This window comes from Rattus rattus, chromosome 2 (assembly GCF_011064425.1).
Source record: "Rattus rattus isolate New Zealand chromosome 2, Rrattus_CSIRO_v1, whole genome shotgun sequence".
Taxonomy (NCBI): domain Eukaryota; kingdom Metazoa; phylum Chordata; class Mammalia; order Rodentia; family Muridae; genus Rattus; species Rattus rattus.
Window position 1 is genome coordinate 92,756,239 of NC_046155.1, and position 16,459 is coordinate 92,772,697.

The window sequence follows — 16,459 nt, forward strand, 5'->3', positions numbered from 1 at the left end:
AAGATCCCTCTCCCACTTAGCATTTCTTCTAAGGTTCTTCCCTTTGAGTCCTGAGAGTCTCTTACCTCCAGGACTCTGGTACATTCCAGAGGGTCCCTACACCTCCTGATGTTTCATTCTTTCTCCTGGAGTTCAGGGCCCCAGTCTTTATTCCCTTGCCCCCAATACCTGATCATGTTCCCCTATTCCCCTCTCCATCTCTGACCTAGCTCCATCCCTCCTTCTCCCTCTTGTGATTGTTTTCTTCTCCTTCCCAAGTGGGATTGAGGCATCCTCACTTAGGCCCTTTGGCTTATTAGCATCTTGAGTTGTGTGGATTTTATCCTGGGTATTCTGTACTTTTTTGGCTAATATCCATTTATTAGCAAGTACATATCATACATGTCCTTTTGGGTCTGAGTTACCTCACTCAGGATCATATTTTTTAGTCCCATCCATTTGCCTGCAAAACTCATGATGACCTCATTCTGAATAAGTGAGTAGTGTTACATTGTGTAAATGAACCACAATTTCTGAATCCATTATTCCATTGTGGGACATCTGGGTTGTTTCTAGCTTCTAACTATCACAAATAAGGCTGACAATGAACATAGTGGAACATGTGTGGGCACCTTTTGGTTATATGCTGAAGAATCGTATAGCTGGGTCTTTAGGTAGATCTATTTCTGATTACCTGAGGAACCTCCAGACTGATTTCCAGAGTGGTTGTACCAGTTTGCAATCTCACCAGCAATGGAGAAGTGTTTCTCTTTCTCCACATCCTTGCAATTTTAAATATTGAAGATGTTAAGGGAAGCAGGTAAGTTAAGTGTAGAAACTTATATTCAAGAAAATTTTACATAGATAGGGTAAAGCAATATGGCAAAATACTAAGTTTTAGGCAGACACAATATAAGAGTGTGTAAAAAATAGATATTAGAAACAGAAGATGTATGACATTCCAATCCTACACCACTTGGTAATGGTCTCCTGTTCTAGTCTCAGGTCCCTTTGATTTACGAAAAAAACATAAATTGACATGAAAAAGTACAACTGTGCTCCATTATTTCTATCTAATATGCAGTGTAAAGGGCACTTAATTGTAATTGTCCTAAAATGATAAATTGAAATTAGTTTAATATTCTCAAGTTATTGCCTCTAAAATTCTGGGTCATAAGAGTTCTAAAATGGTAGAAAATTTTATTTAAAATATCTCATATTTTTAGAGCATAATACATAATTATTGTAAAATGTACTAATAAATAAACAAATAAAGCTACTATGTAACTGTCATTATCATTGTCATCATCATCGTCGTCACCATCATCATCATCATCATCATCATCATCTTCATCATTGTAGAGCATCGCCTGTCTTAGGTTGATATAAAATCTTGACTGACAGTCCTATATTTTAAAATATCCAGAAATGGAAAAATGGAATCATTGCTAATGCATACAATATTTGTGAATGAAAACTCTTTTATACATTCTAGTATATGGTGATGAAGGGATCATAAAAAGGTATCAGTAGGGCTGTAGAAATACCTCAGTGATGTGTCTGCCATTTAAGCATGAAGACCTTAGTTCAGGTTCATTCTGATAAGAGTCAGACATGGTTTTATGCACCTAAGATTGCGGGTTAGAGACAGGAATTCCTGTTGTTCATTGATGAAAGAATGTTGTCAAAGCAATACTCTCCAGATTCAGTAAGAAACCTTGGTCTTAAATATGGTAGAAATTTATTGCCAATGACACCCCATGTTGACTTGTAGCCTCCCCATGCATTTACCAACATAATATTGAACCCACATTTTTTTTTAATTTTTTTTTTAACTTGAGCATTTCTTATTTACATTTCGAGTGTTATTCCCTTTCCCGGTTTCCGGGCAAACATCCCCCTCCCCCCTCCCCTTCTTTATGGGTGTTCCCCTCCCCATCCTCCCCCCCTTGCCGCCCTCCCCCCAACAATCACCTTCACTGGGGGTTCAGTCTTAGCAGGACCCAGGGCTTCCCCTTCCACTGGTGATCTTACTAGAATATTCATTGCTACCTATGAGGTCAGAGTCCAGGGTCAGTCCATGTATAGTCTTTAGGTAGTGGCTTAGTCCCTGGAAGCTCTGGTTGCTTGGCATTGTTTGAACCCACATTTACAGATATATATTGTCCCACAAACATATAGAGAAACCATACATAACACACACACACACACACACACACACACACACACACACACACGCACACACACACATATGCACGCACACATACACACACATCATTAGTTAAATGGGTACAGGTATAGATACACAGGTTTTCATTCTAGCTTCATTCTCCATCCTATGGGGTCTTTTATGATAGAAAGTATAGGTACTCCTTGATTGCACTTCCTGGATCTTCTGAGAAAAACATTGGTCATAAATAATTTTTATACTCAATATATAAATGTCAGTGCTCCTTTGTTACTATATAGTAGCCACTTAATATATACCTAATACAATAATGGCCTTTAGATATTCAGATAAAGTTTTTGTCTTGTACGTTGTTTTCTGATATTCAATCAGCAGAGAAGAAAGACATAATGTTTTCTCCCTTAAGGATTCAGCATCATCTATCAAATAGCAATCATTGTGTTGGACAAAAGAATTACTAAGATAGAGATAAAATTTCAGCAATCAGAGATTTTCATCGCAGGTGCAAAGCACATCACTAATGCATAAGGAATCATCATGGTGACTGTCAATGTATTCTGGTATTTAATAAAATCTATAAAATACTGAATATTTACTGTAGCCTAGCATAACTATTCATAGTTTCATATTATAATTTGATGTGGGAACAGATAAACTATAAATCTATCTTTTATTCCATAGATATAATTGTCATTTTGGAAGCTTACTGGTAAATAAGCTCACCCTTTCTAGCTCTTTCTGAACTTTGGCTCGCTGGTTCAACTCAGCTGTTCTCTCTGACTCTTCTCCATGCTGAGTAAATCAAACTGGTTTCCCTCATCTTCTCTCTGAATTATTCTGTTTGGGCTTAAACTAACTCTAGCAATTTTTTCTAATCTTCTGGCCCCTTATTCTCTGGCTTTTACAGTCTCTGATGACCCATACTGCACAAACTACACAAACTGAATGAAACTCATGAACGAATTCAACTCAACTCAACTTTAGAACATGAACTACACTGACTGAACTGATTGAACTCTCTTCTTTGTCTCTGTCTGTCTGTCTCTGTCTCTGTCTCTCTCCGTCTCTCTCTGCACTGCTCTCAAATCTTCTCTTTCCTATGTTTTTCTCTTGAAAATTGGGTGTTTCCTATCTCTGACTCATTCTGTCAAATCTTTCTCTGATTAGTCACTTTGTCTGCTCCTCAAACTAGAGTATCTTTCAAACATGGCTGCTTCCTTCTAAAAACTAACCTCACCTTCATTGTTAGGGATTAAAGGTGGGCATTAAGGGTGTATATGTATTCCCTCCAGATCATACTGTAATCCAGGTCATGTATGCATTCCTGCCCTATCATGTATACCAAAAAGGGCTTAAGATGGTATCCCTTACCTGAGCAGACATGTTGTTGGATTAAAATTCCTCTACAATAAACAATAAAATAATGTAAATTTTTATGTCAACTGCTTATTTTGAAAATAGTCATCAGACTGAAGATTTCCTAAAAGTGATTTTGATTACCATACCCTACATATTTTCTACCAGAACTTTTTTCTATTAGACTCATGAAACCAAGACCTCTCCTTGTCTTTTTTGATTGTTGTTTTGAGGCAGGGTCTCACTGTGTACCCAGATTGATTGCAAACTCCTGATTCCTCTACCTCAGACTCTCAAGTGCAGAAATTACAGAGGTCCATCATCTTGCTTTGTTTCAAGGAAGAGTGTCAAATATTTGATTGTTGAGCCATTTACATTATTTGAAGCTTATGATTCCCTTTATCATTACTCTAATCTTCTTAGTGGGAAAAAACAAAAATGAGCATTATCTGATAGGTGGGGCAACTATAGTTATTATTTAATTGCTGTAATTATCACACCAAAAGAGATGGCTCTGCATGTAAGAATGCATATATCTCCTCCAAAGGTCCTGAGTTTAGTGAGTATTGACTGCATCAGGTTCACAAAGCTCCTATAACTTAATAGGATCTGAACCTCTCTTCTGGCTTCTATTTTAGATATTTTATATCCTGCATTGCACAAACTGAATTGAACTCACAAACAAGTAGATATATTCTGTGGGTACTTTCACATATATTTTAAACATTTTATATCCAGACTCACTAGTAAGAATGCATACCAACCTTATTGTTGTTAACATAACTTTAGGTTAAAAAAATCTGTGTGCCTGGTGTTTTGTTCAACTTTTGAGATAACTAAAATAATGAATTTTGAGCATCAAAGGCAGGCTTGAACAAATCATGGCTTGAAATTATCTGCCATGCATGAATTCTTCAAATAGCTATCTTATTCCAATATTAGTACAATATTGCATGTTATAATAGACTTATTAATATGGTTGTATATAAATGTGGCAAGAGTTCTCCAAATATCTTTTGCATAAGATCCCACACTGTAACATTTAGTGTGTTCTTTTCATTGACTCAAAATGGACCTAGGGTATTCTTAACACACTATTGAATTTATAGAGAAATATCCATTCCCTAAACTTAATATTTTATTAGCTTGACATACAATAGGCAGTAATTTCCAAATCCAAAAGCATTTAGTTTGCCTGTGTGTTCTCAACTTTGTAGTTGTAATAACCCAATGGAAACATTTTATGCAGTTTAGAAAGTATCCCAGATGGCCTTTCCTTCAGCCTCTGCTCCACACTTTGTCTCTGTATTTCCTCCCTTGAGTATTTTGTTCCTCCTTCTAAGAAGGTCGAAAGCACCCATGCTTTGGTATTCCTTCTTCTTGAGCTTCATGTGGTCTGTGAATTGTTTCTGGGATATTCCAAGCTTTTGGGCATCCAGAAACTGCCCCACCTGGGGATCCATCCCATATACAGATACCAAACCCAGACATTATTGCCAATGCCAACAAGTGTTTGCTGACAGCCTGATATAGCTGTCTCCTGAGAGGCTCTGCCAGAGTCTGACAAATACAGAGGCAGATGTTCATAGTCAGCCATTGGACTGAGCAGGGTTCCTCAATGGAGGAGTTAGAGAAAAGACTGAAGAAGCTGAAGGGGTTTGCAATCCATAGGAAGAACCATAATATCAAACAACCAGAGCTCCCATAGCTCCCAGGAACTAAATCACCAACCAAAGAGTATGCAATGAGGGATCCATTGCTCCAGTCACATATGTAGCAGAGGATGGCCTTGTGGTAGAAGAGGCCCTTGGTACTGGGAAGGCTCGATACCCTAGTGTAAGGAAATGCCAGGGCAGGGAGGCAGGAGTGCTTGGGTAGGTGGAGGAGCACCCTCATAGAAGCAAGGGGAGGGACGATGGGATAGGAGGTTTCCAGAGGGGAAACCGGGAAATGGAATAACATTTCAAAGGTAAATAAATAAAATACACAATTAAAAAATGTATTCTGGAAGAACATCCTAGAAAGTCTCCAACATCTTTAATCAGAAGTTCTAAGGGAAAGATGAGATAATTCAAGTAAAAATAACCAATATGATTGCACTAGTTACACGTTTATAATGCTATTGTATAGGTATCTCCAGGATTTTGACAACTTTTAGATGCAAGATCAAGATTTTCTTTGATTTATTGAGGAGTCAGACGTAATATGTAAAAGCTTAATAACTTTTGTTCATCTCTACAATAGTTGTGAATTACATTGCCTGTATGCCCTAATAAGGATGATGTCCAAACTCCCCACATAGATCTTATTTCTACTTCAAGTTTCCCAGAGGTATGCACAGCACAAACCAAGTCTTTCATGTACTATTATGTGAGTCAATGATGGAATATTCCAAGGAATAAACAAAGAGATAGATTAATGAATGTTTTCTGAATCAAGTTTTGAAAATATGGAGAAGACTATATTAGACAATAATTAATAGCAGTTTGCCTAAGTTGGGAAATACTAAATTTGAACAAAATACCAAACTTTGAATGGCTTTAAGGTCTTGGAAGAATTGGTTTACTAAGAAAAATATGGTAACATATAATATTGTGAAAGACATATGAACTCTGCATGACATTTTTTAGGCTTCTATCTTTTAGTGAATTAGTAACATTCCAATTAGTTAAATTCCCATTCCAGCCATGTTTCTGAATTATCTCTTCATTTTATTGCAAAGTGATGTCTTCAAGCATTTATAATATGGGCAACAGAAAACTTCATTTAATAAATAGAAGTAAAATCATACAAACATTTAAAAGATGTTTATTCCAAAGTGTACCTTTTCCTTTAAATTAGTATATCTTGCTGTTTTAGTTTTATTGAACACAAGGTATTTTTTTGGGTGCTATGTGACATTTACATATGTAAATATAATAATCACCAAATATCTTCTCATAGGGTTATGCTTTCTTTGTTTTAAAACTTCCAAAATCATCTTTTCTTACGTTCTTTAAAAATTTCTTCAGTGTTTTTAATTAGGACCACTCTATGTGCTTAGAACAAGATTACATCATTGATAATTATGGCTGAACTTATCAACTAATATTTCTTTCATAGCATTTACTTAACAATTCAAAAAATATAATTTATGACTCATTAAAACCAACAGCAATGAAAATATAGCATAGGGAAAATCAGGAAGTCATTAGCCTCTCATACATTAAATATTTATTTAAATATTCTGTGGTATATTCTTAGCTAGTAATAGCATAATAATCTTCACAGAACAATGTCACTGTAGCATTATATAATATATATTTAAGATATTTTCAATTGCACAACTATTACTATTGAAAATTCTATTGAGAGCAAAGTATATAGTGACTAATCTTACATATATCACTTAATGATTATGATATATATAGTAAATTATTCTACATGATATATATTTTATTATGTATAGTATGTATTTTATATATACATTAAGGCCTACACACACACAGGCACAAACACACAAACACACATAGGGAAAATTTAAACATAGGTACAATATAACTTGATTTTTTTGAGATACAATTTTTGATATTTTATTATCTTGATTTGTTCATATTTATCTTAATTTTAATGAAAACTTGAAGTGATATTGTTACTGTAAAGGGTTTAAAGTATTCTCTTTGTTTTGAAATATTATCCTAATTCCTTGTGTTGCCAATTGCTTTAATAACACTTTGTAAGGTTACTGTTCTCTTCTATATTGCCTCCCTGAACATTAGCAGACACATCAATCCACTGTCTTAGACATACAATCACATGGATTTTTAAATATGCATCTTCATTTTGTGTAACCATTTATTAATTTAACAAATTAACTCTATATTTTTTTATGAGTCAGTAGGAATTGATGATGTAGTTAAAGAAATCGTTTCAGAAAGCTGACTGTGTCTTTTTGTTTTAGGAACCAATGGTGAGTTTACAGCCATTCTTCAGAATTCCTGGTCAGTATGACCTACAAATATTATGCTGATGGGGCATGCAATTGCTGGGGGTGGAACACAGGACTTTGTGCTCCACTATGCATTTAGCGCTATCATCAAGCTGCCCATCACTTCAAATAGTATTGTGCTAACCAATGGGTTAGCGTTTGAAAGTCCTAAAAATCAAACCCATGGTGTTCTTTGGTATCACATAGTCACATGTACGAAAAGAATGGGAATAGAAAAGATTAATTATGTAACAGTCCAAACATTATAATATAGACTGCTTTCTCTCTCCATTTAAGATTAATATCTTCTCAATCACATAAAAATTAGGGAATCCACTTCATGAAAATATCTATGTGGTGGATCTGTTATGTCTAGAGAGGTCCCCTATATTGACAATGTTAATCAAACTACTGTTCTGAATGATGTCAGATGCACATTCTGAAATCTGGGGAGGGGATATTATTTTGGATAGAGAATGCTATTAAAAATAAACTGGGTGAGAATAATTTGCGTGTTTCATTTTCTCAGTATAAATACTAGATTGGATGTAGTTTAATTTTATATCAATTTAATTTAAATGTATAGCAAGAAAGTTTCCCTCCTCTTAGCAAAGGAAGTAGAGACAATATGCTGACAGATAGACACTATGTAGCAGATCATATATTAGCATGTATAGAAAGAATTCACATACCATGTAGATAACCGAGGATATTTTTAATTAGAAATTAGAATTAGAATTGATAGAGAATATACCTTGGGTATCACATATGAGTAAGATGATTAGAGACAATGTAAAAAGAACGTAAGGGATGTCACTGTTGTCCATTTATTCAAATAGAATGTATTTATATTCAGATAGGTGGAAAATGGTTGTAATGGATATGAGGATATTCATATTTATGTTATCTTTACTCCTAAGCTTGTACTATTGAGATAAAAGAAATTCATTACTGGCTAGAAAATGTGGTTCTTCTTTGATAACCTTATTTTGTATTTACAGATATATATTTTATGTAAGGCAAAGAAGCACATTTTGCAATGCCAGTACTCAGGAAATAGGACAGAGAGATTTCTCCAAGTTTGAGACCAGTTTCTTCCTTCTCCTCCCCTTCCTCTACTCCTCCTCCTCTTCCTCTTCCTCCTCCTTTTTCCTCTTCTTCTGGATGCTTCATTTTTTTTTATTTTTTAATTACATTTAAAATGTTATCCCCTTTCCCAGTCTCCCATCCAGAAACCTCCTCCCCAACCCATCCCCCTCCCCCTGCTTCTATGAGGGTGTTCCTCCAGCCACCCACCTCTACCCACCTCTCCTCCATGACATTCCCCTATACTGGGGCATCAAACCTTGGGAGGAGCAAGGGCTTCTCCTCCCATTGATGCCCAACAAGGCCATCCTCTGCTACATATGCACCTGGAGCCATGGAGCTGTCCATGTGTATGTACTCTTTGGATGGTGGTTTAGTCCCTGGGAGCTCTGATTGGTTGGTATTGTTGTTCTTATGGGATTGAATGCCCCTTCAGCTCCTTCAATCCTGTCTCTAACTCCTCCATTGGGGACCCTGTTCTCAGTTCAGGGTTGGCTGCTAGCCTTTGCCTATGTATTTGTCATGTTCTGGCAAAGCCTCTCAGGATGCAGCTATATCAGGGTCCTGTCAGCATATACTTCTTGGCATCAGCAATATTCTCTGGGTTTGGTGGCTGTATATGGGCTGAATCCCCAGGTCTCTGCTTCAAATTTTGTCTCTGTGTTTTCTCCTGTGATTATTTTTGTTTTCCCTTCTAAGAAATACTGAAGCATCCATACTTTGATCATCCTTCTTTTTAAGCTTCATGTGGTTTGTGAATTATATCTAGGGTATTCCAAGCTTTTGGGCTAATATCCATTTATTAGTGAGTGCATACCATGTGTGTATTTTTGTATTCGGGTTATCTCAATCAAGATGATATTTTCTAGTTCCATCCATTTGCCTATGAATTTCATGAAGTCATTGTTTTTAATAACTGAGTATTACTCTGGTGTGTAAATGTACCATATTTTTTGTATCTATTCCTCTGTTGAAGGACATCTGGGTTCTTTCCAGCTTCTGGCTATTATAAATAAGGCTGCTATGGACATATTGTAGCATGTGTCCTTGTTATATGTTGGAGCATCTTTTGGGTATATGCCCAGGAGTAGTATAGCTGTGCCCTCAGGTAGTACTATGTCCAATTTTCTGAGGAAGCTACAGACTGATTTCCAGAGTGGTTGTACCAGCTTTCAATCCCACCATCAATGGAGGAGTGTTCCTCTTTCTCCACACCCTCATCAGCATCCAAAGCTACAATGTGTGACTCTGTCTAAATAACCAAACATGTCATACCCAAAATCAAACATATTAGTGTTCACAAAAGAAAGTACCTTCCCTTGATCTTACCCTCCTCTATATTTTACATTGTCTCAAAAATATTTCGTTCACTTCCATGGTCTAAACTACAGTCTGCCACATCTGATTTTATATGTTGAATCTCTTATGATTCCTAATTTAAAATATTTGGAATTATACATTTAATAAAATATTAGGTTCAGTTGGCATAATTATGGTGTGTTTCTTATAATAGCTATTAAAAACTCTTGACCATACTAATTCAATTATCTCTCATCTATCTATCATCTATTATTCTCTATCTGTTACCTATCTATCTTAATATCACCTATCTATCATCTTTCAATTATGTGTTTATATCCATAATCATCATCTATTTAAACTATAAACTATCTCTATATTATCACTCTCCTATTAATTTATCATCTCTCTGTATTATCTGTCACCTATCTCTGTCTATCGATCTGTCTGTCTGTCTGTACGTATGTGTGTGTGCATGTATCTACCATCATTATCCATCACCATGTATCTATGACCTATCTTTCTATATCTTTATCTCTCAACCTCTCAATCTCTCTATTTCTTCAATTTTGAGAATTTCATATATGCACACTATGAAATATAAGATTTCTTTATTTCCCCTCTCAAAATCTCTACATATACCCTCAAGCACTATTCCTCCCAATTCCATGACACTTTTGTTTCTTTGATACAACTCACTGAGTCTTGCTTGTGCTCTTCATATAAACATGAGCAAAGGGCCAGCCATTGGAGTGTAAGAATCCTATCACTCAGTGGCTGTATTCTCAATAATAAGTCTGCTGCCAATATCTTCTTGGTAGTGTGCGGAGACTGGAGTTCACTTACCCATTTTATGGCAGACATTTGGCTTGATTCTACGCAGGTCTTGTGCAGGTAACCAGAGCTACTATATGTTCGTGATTTCCTTAGAGGTGTTATGTTCACGGGACAGCGTCCATAGCATTGCCTATCATTCGCTGGCTCTTCAGCTCTTTACACTGTCTATTCTGTGATATTTCCTGAACCTTGGTGTCTAAGGTGGAAAAGTGTGATATAGGTTGGAGACACAAGTATATATGTTCATCTGAATAGATAGAATATTTAAAACTTTAAGTGTTTTAGTATAATTAACTTTAGCAGTATTATAAAAATATAGTATATGTGTTACAATGAATATATTATTTCAGTAAACCATAATATTTTTCTTGGACAACAAAGGGATGGGTATATTTATAAAGTTCTATATTGTTAAATCATTTAAAATATTCTTGAATTAAAATCTCAAGCTCTTTAAATATTTAACTGTTGTATGTATCAGGTGCCTAGGGTGAATGTCATTATTCAAACTCACTATTAATTTTTTTTGAATTTTGTGTTTGGACAAAATTATAACTCTGAATGAACAATTATCACATTCCTCAGGGAAATGCACCATGAAGGAAAAATATTACATTGTCCCAGGCAGTTAGAAAAGAACATTTGTGGAGATGGTAATTCATGCCTATAAAAGCCACACATTTTAAAATTCCTGTTATTTATTACACCTCAAAACAGAGAAATCAAAGGATGAGCTCTTACAGTTAGACATTCCTTTCTTTCTTTATTTTATTTTCTATATACATATGATTGGGGAGCAATGTGGAGCTCATGCATGTGGAGCTCAGAGAAGAACTCAAGTGAGTCGGGGATGAGCCATCTCATTGTTCCCTGACCCCATGTGAAAACAAGACAGATTGTTGCATCATTTTTTTATTTTACATTTTCTTCCTTTTATTCCAAATGCTGTTATCTACTTCAAGATTTTCCCAGTGTTAATAATATATATTCAAGTAGTGATTGGATATTATATTATATTCCATAAAGAATTTAGTACATTGTAGAAGTTGTTAAAATCAGATTTCTACAGGGGAAACACAAAAGAAAAGTCATGGAAAAAGTCCTTGTGAGAGCTGGCTTACATCCCCAGAACCAGATGAAACCGCAGATGCCAACAAGGCTGAGTAGAGCAACCTCAGCCACAGCCATGTAAGTTCTCCGAGATCCAGTCTACATAATTTTGAACTGGTCATGTAGAACAAATGTAAGATTAAAGGAGTCCTGTCAGTTCTGCCACTCTGCCACAGGGCTCCGGCCACTGTGGAAGGCAGGACACAGGATGTTTGACCAAGCTGCCTCTGGGCGGTGTAGAGCTGCAGGAAGCCACAGGACACCCAGGGGCTCAGGACAAAACCAGAGCTGGCTGGGTTTTCCTGTTCCTGCAAGATCAGCTGCCTGACTCTTGAGCATCCAGGTGCCATCACTGAGAGCTGAGAACAGAGTAGGGGCCTGTACGAGGCTGGATCTAGCCTGGGGTTGAGGGGGGAAAAGTCTCTCTGGCTGGTCCCTCAGGGAGAGTCCTTGACTTGACTTGGTGTCTGCCGCAGCTGGGAGCACAGGGAGGCCTTCTGCAGGAGATTAGGCGCCAGCTCTTTAGGCAAAGGGCTTCTCTACTGCTTCCCACAGCGAATCCCATAAAAAGAGGCCGTCCATGTTTTCAAGGCATTTATTATCATAGCAGAAAGTGGATGAATAAACTACCCACCCCGCCATTAGAGTAGGCCTGAGAATAAATACATTTTGCAGGGAGGAGTGTCTGGGAAGGAAAGCTTAATTAGTTAAACCTCCAGACCTTTAGGTACCTCATTATATGGAGATCTATCTTGAGCCTATGTGACCTGTGGTCTTGTCCTCTACTGATGGAGGGGCTCTGGCATTGCCCTTACATGGCTGATGGTCACAAATCTATGGAGGGCTGGGGGCCAGGGTCCGGCCTGGTTTTCTGGGAGTCGGGCTTAGTAGCTCCTACCTACCCTTTCAGAGTCTCCAGGGCGTCAAACCTCCTCAACCAGGAACCAAGCTTTCTTTCACTGCACCACAACAAAAGGTATTCATGCAAGATGTACTATTGGATCTTTCTATGTACATTAACTTTCCTAGTTTTTCAATGTAAAGAAAAGGGTGAGATTGAAGAATAGCACTGTATCTGTAGAAACAAGGCTAGCTTTCACCAGCAATAGGATATTAACAATTTTGTGAAATGGTAAAAGAGCTCCCGAAGAAGATTCTGCATTCTTAGGAGATAAAAGTAGATGGGTCTTCTATTATGTTTTTATAGGGCCAGAACAACGATTTATGGGGAAAAGAACATGCCACCCAAGTTGACTGCCTGAAACCCATGGTTAATTGGAAAAGAATCGATTTCTGGAAGTTGTCCTTTGACAACCACAAATTATGTCATAGTACACACACACACACACACACACACACACACACACATAATGATGAATAATAATTTAAAATTTTTATCAACCACGCTTTAATGAAGATATATATATGTATACACACACATATATATATTCATATATATTCATATTATATATTATATTATATTTATATATATATATATTCAGTAAATCAAAAGACTATGAATCAGAGCCATAGGTTGAGAACCAACACAGCAAACCAACATCAGATTGGGTTAAAATTATAGTAGGAATACCTGTGTTTTATTCATGTCTATTTTGTGCAAGTCTGTTTATCCTGTGAAACATACTTATGTGAAATTTCAAGTGTTTTACGTAAAATTACCTTTTCACACTGAAAAATAGGTCTTCAGTATTGAATGTCTACATCAAAAAAATTTGGTAAAGCAAATATTTTCTTATTATGGATGAAATCAGCAAGTATTTGTTTAGTATATATTGTATATTTAGGGCTTAAGGTATCCAAAATTTCCAAATGTATTGTAAAAGGATGAAGGTATTTTAGAAGAAGGTATAGCATGAAATAAATGTGCAAACTGCATCTAAATCTTTATTTTCTTTAACATATGAAATTCAAGAAAAAATAAATACAAATAAAATGAAGCATACATAGAGTTCTTAAAGGTTTTGGAATGTAAAATGCATACACCAGTGTGTCTTTTAGTTTACTATGAGAGACAATTCACCACCCAAGTTTGATTAAAGGATCTTCTGGCAAACAACTTTTTAGATTGCATAAATGCTTCTTAGGAAAATAAATCTCCACTTCACAAAAACTTGCCAGATCTTTAATAAATATTATTACTCTGTTTTGCTTGCCTTGCTCTGATTATGAGTGAGAATTAACTTTGTCAGTGTCAAAGTATATATAATAGAAAGGAAAGTATCATGTCAGAATCTTGGACACCTCAGTTAAATACATGTCATTTGCTCATGTATCTTTCCAGAAAGGAAACATAGAGTGTACTTAATGTGTATTGTTTTAAGGAGACTAAGAATTATAGTCCCTTCAGTTAGGAAGTTAAAATCTAGGGCTTATCTGTTCTACCAGAGTCCATGAGTCCTTGGACTCAAATTGCTGTCCCTTTTCTTCAAATACTAATTTAACAATTAAATTCATTAGTAGCTTCATGTATTATTTTATCTCATTTAAATTTTATAGTAAACTTTGTTCAACGAATAAGAAGAAAGTTGTCTTCCTGTTTAATCTGATACAAACTTAGAAATATCAGTTCTTAACTGTAGTAACAGAAAATTTTGGGAAGATATCTCTTAACAACGTTTTATAGATTTATATTTTTTTTCTAGGAAATCTATAGGCATTGGTAGTTTCCATACTTTAAACTGTGGATTTGGGGCAAAATTGACCTCGGGATGATTACGTAACTTCCTTTTATTTGCATAACCACAATTATCATTGTCTACAAAGAAATCAATACTGAGGTGTAACCTAGCATTTGAGAATCTCATAGACTAACTCAACATAGATAAAGGAAATTTGCAGAGGTGAGGAAGGGAGCCAGAGTGCGTGAAGTCATTAAAGTGTAGTTCTACTTTTAATTCTGGACCCTACCATTTATTTAGTGAACTCAGGTCACTATTAAACAATTTATAAGACAAATACCCACAGTAGCCCCATTAGGCAGTTTTATTCTCAACTACGAATGACAAGCAGACAAGTAGAGATATGCAGGATTTTTCAAGCATCAATGATATTAGTCTAGTGAGAAATAGAGTCAGCATTAAAGTTAGCCTAAACTCGTTTAGCTTTGAACTCGCTTCTTCCCTTTTCCCTTTGTATTGTCTTTAAATTTGTGCTAGCATCTCTCTCCCCTCTTTTCTTTCAGTCAATCTTAAAATTGATATGAACCAAACTCTCTATATTTCTGTTTAAATGTGTTTTAATCACACAAAACACTATTTTTCCTTACTATATATAATAAAAAAGGGGGAGAAATGGGGAGAATAAATTAAAGACAAGTGTATTTGAAAACCAAACAGAAAGAGCTTGATATAAGAGACATATGATTCACATAAACTGAGTAAGCAAAAGAAACATGAAATTGATGTGTCAGGGGACTCTATAGGGAGAATTAAAAACTGGAAATATTATTGGTGCAAATTTTACTCAAGGAGTGCTCCACCTCCTTGGAAGAAATGATAAGCAAAATTTTTACCAAGCCTTTATCTCACATATATTTCTTCAGGTTTAAATAAGTATTGAATGAATTACTATAGACCGGTTGATGGGCAGGAAGATGAATCAAACAAATTAACAACCTGTAAGGCCAAGCATTACATTTTTATTAATTTTGGGTGGGATGGAGTCAAAATAGAATATTATTTATCTTAATGCTCTCATGATAATTTTATCAAAATTCCTCTCATACTTCCTGTGTCCTGAGGGACACTTTCCATTGGTCTTTAACTCTGAGAGTAAGCCACCTCTCCTTTAGATGCTGCTAATTATATTACTATCCCAATAGGCAATTTGAATAAATAGATGGTAAATATGCAATGATCTATTATTTCTTAATCTTTCATATGACCATAGACCCCAAGACACCTTATCTCTCAACACAGGTCGTCTGGGGCTCAGAAGCTATATTTGAGCAGAAGCTCAATCCTGATCTTGTGATGAGAGCTATCTTCCCATTCCTAACCTGTCCACCTTCACCCTGACTAGCACCCAGATTAATAGTTATTTAACTGCTGAACAATTATGACAGGTGATTAATTAATCTCAAAGAGCAGCCGCTTGCACTGCTATTAATCAGCCCATCAGCAGACAGAAGGAGAAGGAAAGCGATCTGTATTTATTACAGAACAGGCTGGGCAGGCATTACTCAGGCAATAAGAAAAGGTCATTGCAAAACTGAAAGCGCGAAGAGCAGGTTTTGTGAGATTGATGAGAGAGAATTATTTTCTGTATATATTATAGTGGAGGAAAATCTGTTCAACACAGTGTTTAGAGAAGCTTAATGCATAGAGAATGGATTTCTCCAGATGTGCAAAGGACTTAAATCTTATACCCTGGGCATGAAACTTTTATTACGGAATTGCACTGTAAGATAAGGTGGTTGACTTTTGTCCCATCAAGTCTGCAAATATCATAATGATTTCAATTGTTGCATTGAAAATTACATAAATAATTCATTTATGCTTAGTGATCTGTGCCTGAAACTCACAAGCCACCTTCCATTTCCTGATTGTCCTTATTCACTGTTAGCTGCCCTCAATGCATCTCTTTAAGGACACTCAAATCTCCCCAGAGCCACTGTC